This window comes from Dipteris shenzhenensis, chromosome 33 (genome assembly GCF_047967505.1).
Source record: "Dipteris shenzhenensis isolate YYH24624 ecotype China chromosome 33, Dip_SZ_1.0, whole genome shotgun sequence".
NCBI lineage: Eukaryota > Viridiplantae > Streptophyta > Polypodiopsida > Gleicheniales > Dipteridaceae > Dipteris > Dipteris shenzhenensis.
This window is the reverse complement of record NC_141628.1, coordinates 27,242,103-27,249,193: the sequence shown is the minus strand read 5'-3', so window position 1 is coordinate 27,249,193 and position 7,091 is coordinate 27,242,103.

The following is a 7,091-nucleotide window of genomic DNA, read 5'->3' as shown; positions in this document are numbered from 1 at the left end:
GATTGTTTGATAATTGGGTTCTTTTAGCTTTTGTATTGAAAGAAAGGATTGCATTGCGCCTTCTAAACCAATCTCAAACTCCAAATTTGCCCATTCAATACCTAATAAAGCTTTGGTGATTTTTCACGAGTCACTTCATAAGAGTCTTCTACTAAGTTCTAGTTCTCTGGTAAGCCTTTGATCCTAAGAATCTTTGAGTTATTTAGTCTTTCAGCTTGCTCTTTTACTTCCTTCTATACTTGAGTAGACATCTGTGCATTGAAGGAGCTCTTTACTTCTCCTTTGAGATTCTTTTGGATCTCTCCCTTGAGCTTCTTATGCATCCTTTCCTTTTGAATGAAGATAGCTTCATCATCTAAAATTGCATGGGGAGTTGGATTTTCCAGTTTAATCTCAGCCACTTGTACTCTCTCTTGTAACTCCTAAACTTGTGCTTCAGCTCAGCATTCTCCTTTCTAAGAAGAAAAGCTTGCTATTGCAAAAGAAGAATGACCTCATTTTGCCTAGTGTTAAGCAAAGGTGAAGCTAATGTGGCAGCATACGAAGGCTTCTTCTCTAGTTACCTATCACTCAGTGAAAAATGATAGTCTACCAGGACCCCCTCTATTGTGACTCTCACCATGGCCAAATGGCATAGATTTTAGCTTTGGCATGGATGAGAAAGATATAGCTTTTCTTTTAAATAATAAACATGATTTTTACTTCAAATTGATCGGAGAAAAACAAAAGATCTATAGCAACTAAATTGATGAGATGTTGGCAGGTAGAGAAATGATGTAGCATTTCATATGTTGCCTCAACATCCATGCTCTACTAGTAAGTTGAGGGCTTCTAGAAATGCAATAGATGCACTAGACCTACTCTACATATAGACCTCATCATCGAGCTAGAGAGGCCATTGCGATGATCAGGACACGCTCGACAGATTTTGGAAATTCAAAGAGAATATGAAAATTCCCCCATCTAATCCTACTCGGCACAAGAAATTGGTGGGAAAGTTAACTTGTTTTGATAATCCAAGCATACCTCAAGCATCCAAGCTTAGGAAGGCTTCTTCAAAAGAGAAATATACTACCTTAGAATAGTAGGTGGTGGAGCTCAAGGAAAAATACAAGGATGTGTTGCGGCCAGTGGAAGTTGATATTGATATCGGCTATATTTGGGGAGGATGTTGAGATTGTTGCCCAAGTATTAGGCATAATAGCTTACAACAACCACAATTTTTTGTTAGCTAGCATTCCCTCTTATGGAGTTCATGTTCATGTGAGGCACCTACTTGAAGTAGGCTACAAGGTAGGCTTCGTTCAACATACTCAAACGACAATCAAGTCCCATGTAGGCAACAAACTGAAACCTTTTACAAAAGGTCTCTCTACTCTTTACAGTAGAGCTACTATCAAGGCGGTAGAAGATTTGGGAGGACAGGAGGTGCCAATAGACCAAGTCATATAGAAACTACTATGGAATGTTGCGTGATATAGTCAGTAGGTAAATATCAATTTTGCTAAACTTATTTATTGTATACGAGACAATGTATTTAGCTTTGTGTTTATGTCCTTCCTTATAGGTGCTACTAAAAATGTCACCCCTCCAAAGAAGATGATTATTTTTTATGTGAATGGAATCTTGCTAATGACGTGGTGGAAGAATGCTCCTCCGGTGGGCAAAGGGGGTTACATTCACCAGTTTGGATCACACATTGTGTCTTTGTGGCTCAGCTTGATGAAATTTTTGGTACTTTTGTGCACCCGCTTTGAGGTCGCTTTGTGGAGTAGCATTATCAAGAGAACTGTAGAGCCCTTGGTGGCTTTGATAGAGAGAAACATGGGGTGGGATGGTGGATTCAGTTTTTTCAAGTTTAAGTTCAAATTTTTACAAGAATAATGTAGCACTTCTAAAGAATACCACCATCAAACATGATCAGATGACTTGTGTTACCTGGAGACCGCAATATGTAGGCATGGCATTGAGTTTGATTCACAACACACATTGCTCACTGATGACAAGCCTCCAAAGGAGGTATTGAACCTACCTAGAACTTGTTGATCACTTCATCCCAATATGATGAAGATCCTAGTTATGTAAGTTCTTGTTTCCATACTTGGGGAAGATAGCAGATTCGAGGGAAACTATCCTAGAGTTTATTTCAAGGTTTCCCTATGAGGGTCATGTCATCGATACCATAGCATATGATTCTGGTCTAGCACCCATTTTGCTTGTTCATTGGAGAATTTTCTAGGAGCTATGGTGAAAATGTCTGATGCTAAAAATATTATTAGATTTATGTTGGTTGATCCAGTGCCTACAAACTAGCCAGGTGTGATGCAAAGAATTGCAAGGCTACCCATAGACGTGTTGATAGAAATGCTTGCACTAAACCCTTTTGCCCAACACTATCCCCCATTCTATGGGACATGAAGATAGCTTGTACATGGATATATTATTACATGGTGTAATGACCTTGGGTCACCAATTATATTAAAAGAAACAATTTCATTTATTCATGTCATTTCTTGTGAGATCTCTCTCTCTCTCTCTCTCTCTCTCCCTCCTTGCAATCTTTAAAATTTATAGTGTTGCAATATCAAGTAAAAATTTTCTTGTTTATCTAATAGTGTTGCAGTATCAAGTACCATTTTTTTATTAGTGTTGCAATATCAAGTAAAAAGGAGTGTTGCAATTTTTTTGTCTATTTACCCATGTTGCAGTATCAATTAAAAAGAAGAGAGCAAAGGAGGAGAGTTCTACTAAAACAACTGGTTGTATTCATGGGTGCAAAGAGGAACCATTAAGGCAATATAGTGACTTCATAAGTTAAGGAAGAGGAATAATCCAAGCAGCAATGTAAGCACCCACGAACTTGTCATAGCCTTCAACTTAATTGAGGCACAAAACTTTTTTGCTTCAAAAATCCATTTTCACAAAAAATAGAGATAAAATAGGTGCAATGTTTGTCAATATGTTTGTCAATATGGCCCTTGAGGGTCCCTCTTGGGGAGGTAAGGGGCATATTGATAAACACTTTGACAAACATTTATCATGTCAATACGGCCCTTGCCACTACCCCTAAAGGGGACCCTTCAATGGCCATATTGACAAACATTTAATATGTCAATATGGCCCTTGCCCTAAAGGGGACCCTTCAAGGGCCATATTGACAAACACAGTATGCTAATATAGTATTAATATTGACATAGTACTGATTAATAATATGTTGATTAGTACTAATGCTGATATGCTAATTTAGTACTATTATAGTACTAACAAAACATTAAATCAACACTAATATGTTGACTTAGTACTAATTTGGTATATCAGTATTACATCATATTAGTGTTGCATTTGAGTGTGGTTCAATTCCAATGCCAGTGAACAATGGATGCCAATGTTTCTCTAGTGGAACATCTGCTCAAGCTGATGAAAGAGAGGGGGGAAATCTACCAGGTATCAACACGTTTCTTTTGAATGATCCTTGCTTTTCCTCGGGATTCAAAACTTGTGAGCTCAATATTCTTGAGTGAAGTTGGAACTTGGGAGAATGCTTCATAGACGCGATCTTTGAAGTCTTGACCAAAGGTCTAGCAATTGGGAGGCCAATAATTGGGCTTTGTTCTCCCACATACTCTATTCCCAGACCTTGTTATGTTTGCCTCTATGCCAATTTTTGGTCGTAGCATAAGAGTTTGTTTCATTGCTGCTTGGAAGGTAACTTAGTTGTTGCATTTGAGCTAACTATTCATTGGTTGATGCATATAGCCCCAAAAGTTTTATATTAAAGCCGTAAAAAAGCCCTTAATAATCGTAAGGTCCATGACAACCTCAAGAAGGACAATACTCTTGTGAGTGAGGATTTCGCTATATTACACATAAAATTTGGAATGTCTTCCTTGAGCTGCAAGCTATCGTGTTCCCCTCTTAGGATGGAGCAAAGTAGGAGTGAAGAATTCAGTTTACTTACCTCGAGTTGCACGCTACTGTGCCCCCCTCAAGAATCCAATTTACTTACCCTAGTTGCACTTGCCTCAACTTTTGTTTTGCTCCTTTGAAAGGAGATGTACACATGATGAAGTCTTTTTGGTTCTATAATAAAATAGCCCTCTTTTTATCTGTTAGCCCTCCTTTTGGTTCAAAAAATCATTGACGTTCCTATTGACCATCTTCTAGAATCGAGATATGTATATCAAAATTGTAAATTGGTGTTAGGGAACCTCTAGGGAACATGGTATGCTCTGATACCATGTTGGGAATGGGGGAGAGTTTTGTGGTTTTCTTTCTTTTTCCAAATGGGGAATGAATACCTATAATGAGCTTAGAATAAATCCTCATGATGAAAGCCTCTCTTTGCTCTTCAATTGACTAGTATCTAATTTTGAAATGATGCATGCATAAATATGAATGTAGCAACACTATAATGGGTTAATTGAAAGGATTGCATCTTTCTCAACATCAGGAATAGACATTGTTATAACTTGATCAACACCTCTTCTGTATAAAATAGTAGCAATCAACTGTAAATCAATACTAAATCATGGCAAAATAAGTACTAAATCAGTGATGAAAGAAGTACTAAAGTGAAAGTGTTTGATGTCGAAGTTGCATTTGCATACAATTCTCTTTACTATCATGAATACCTCACAACAAAACATTTGCAAATATTTTTTCATGCACCTCTAGGGGACACCATACATTGCTATGTGGCCTTTAATCTTGTGCTTTACTTGTGCACCATCTAGAACTTGATTGCCAACACTGCATCAGCATGCACTATAATAGGTGTTGTGGACCTCACTAGATGGCCTGGTGTTGTGGACCGATTGCTATGAAGCCTATAGGTTTCATTCTAGATGCTACCGAATCCCTCTTTAAGTGCTTGCTAGAAGTCAACCTGGTTCTTGCCATTATTACTACAATATGGATGACCTATCTACAACACAATAATCACAAAACACTTAAGATATTGTCAACAATGAAAGAGAGAGATAGACAAACAACAAGACTAAGTACATAGCTAAATCCCACATTGTTAGATTTTCTTATGCACTCAGTGTATCCCTCCCTCTCTCTTTGACAATGTTATGTGAGTGTTGTGGGACAATCTCCTCATGGTATTTTCCTAATTGCAATGATGTATTTCCTTATTTATATGATGGGGATGCATCATTGGATCTGGTATGTTTGCAATTCAAGCTAGAATTTGGGAGATACGATCGTTTTAATGTTAGAGGGGAGCACAAGGAGGGAGACAGAGAAGGATGTACAAAGCACTTCAGCGAATCCCAATCTATCTAAGCACTCCATGTATCCGTCTCTTAGTTTAGTATCTAGAGCAAGCCATGTACATGAATCTTCAAGTTTAAATGCTTATTCACAAAAGCCTCAATTTGCTAACTATTTAGGCTTTCAATAATTCTTGGAGCAACATTGAATCAAACAGAGGAAGTTGATAAGGTTTCTTCCAAGATTTGGAATCTTTCTCTTGGGAGTTCTCCTGACATTTCTCTCTATGAGAATTAACCCCATAGTCGTACCATATTTGGAAACATTGGTTTCTCCACACACGAGACATTATACTAGGGGTGAAGGTGTCACCCCTTCTTGAGAGCTTCTATTATGCAATACAACCACCTTCTTGCAAGAGCAAGACTACCAAGGACTTGCTCGAAAGCTTCTATCATGCGATACAACCACCTTCTTACAAAACCAAGACTACCAAGGACTTGGTCCACTATTTGACACAAAAGGGGAGAGAGAGAGAGAGAGAGAGAGAGAGAGGCTAATTGAATCACTTTGATAATCTTAATGCGTAGAGATCACAAGTTTGAGCATTTTTTCTTTTTACAACTTTGCAATTCAAGCTACGATTTGGGAGATTTGTGTCATTTTAGTGTTACAGGGGAGAATGAGGAGAGAGACATAGAGCCTTAAGGATACACAGAGCACTTCAGTGAATCCTATGTTTTTGGATTTACCTACTCCATGTATCCATCTCTTAGTTTAGCCTTTGAAGCAAGCCACGTACACTAATCTTCAAGTTTAGATGCTTACCCACAAAAGCCTCAACTTGCTTATTGTTTGGGCTTTCGATAGTTCTTAGAGCAATGTTCGGTTGGACAAAGGAAGTTGATAAGGTTTTTGCCAAGATTTGGAATCTTTCTCTTGGAAGTTCTCCAAATGTTTCTCTCTAGGAGAATCGACCCTGTAGTTGCATCATATTTGGAAACATTGTCTTCTCCACACGAGACACCGTAATGGGGGTGAAGATGTGACCCCTGCTTGAAAGCCTCTATCATGCAATACAACCACCTTCTTACAAGACGAAGACTACCAAGGACTTGGTCCACTATTTGCATGCAATAAAGATACTTTCCAAAAGTTAATTAGAGTTATTTTTTTCAATACAAACATGGTCCACAAACTATTTGATACATGCATTCACCCAACTGGACTAATTTGGACGTGGTCAACACAATGGGAATGACGATTGATCAAAAGTCAAAACATGGTTCATCCCATAATTTTAAGAGATGGTTCCCCTAAGCTAATTTTACGTTCTAATTCCATATCCAACATTGCATGTTGCAAACATTGCTTTGTTTACAACTTACGATGGAATTATGACTGTACTAAGCAAGATTGACCCCTTACATACATAGTTCATAATTTTTAATATTCAAACCTAGTATGGATCACTATAAGGTTGGCTAGACCTTACAACTTTGTGCACTCCTATAAAATCATGACCTAACAAGACACATATGCATTGAGTCCAATATATAGAATGGGATAGAAAGCTTCACAACTAAAGCACAAATGTTAATAGCTAGCATGCTACCAAATCTGGCACGCCCAAACCCTATGGGTTTTGAGACGCAAATGGTGCGGGATCGAGGTAATCATCGGGATTGCCCAAATTGGCAAGGATAACACAAGATCCATTTGGATCCCATATATGGATAACACGAGCTATTTGAAGACAAAGGAAAGGTTATGAGGATCAACATGTGCCTTGGCACCATATGCGCCCAAGTGGTTGTAACAAAATAGAGAGAGAGAGAGAGAGAGTGTGTGTGTGTGTGTGTGGTACAAGGAAT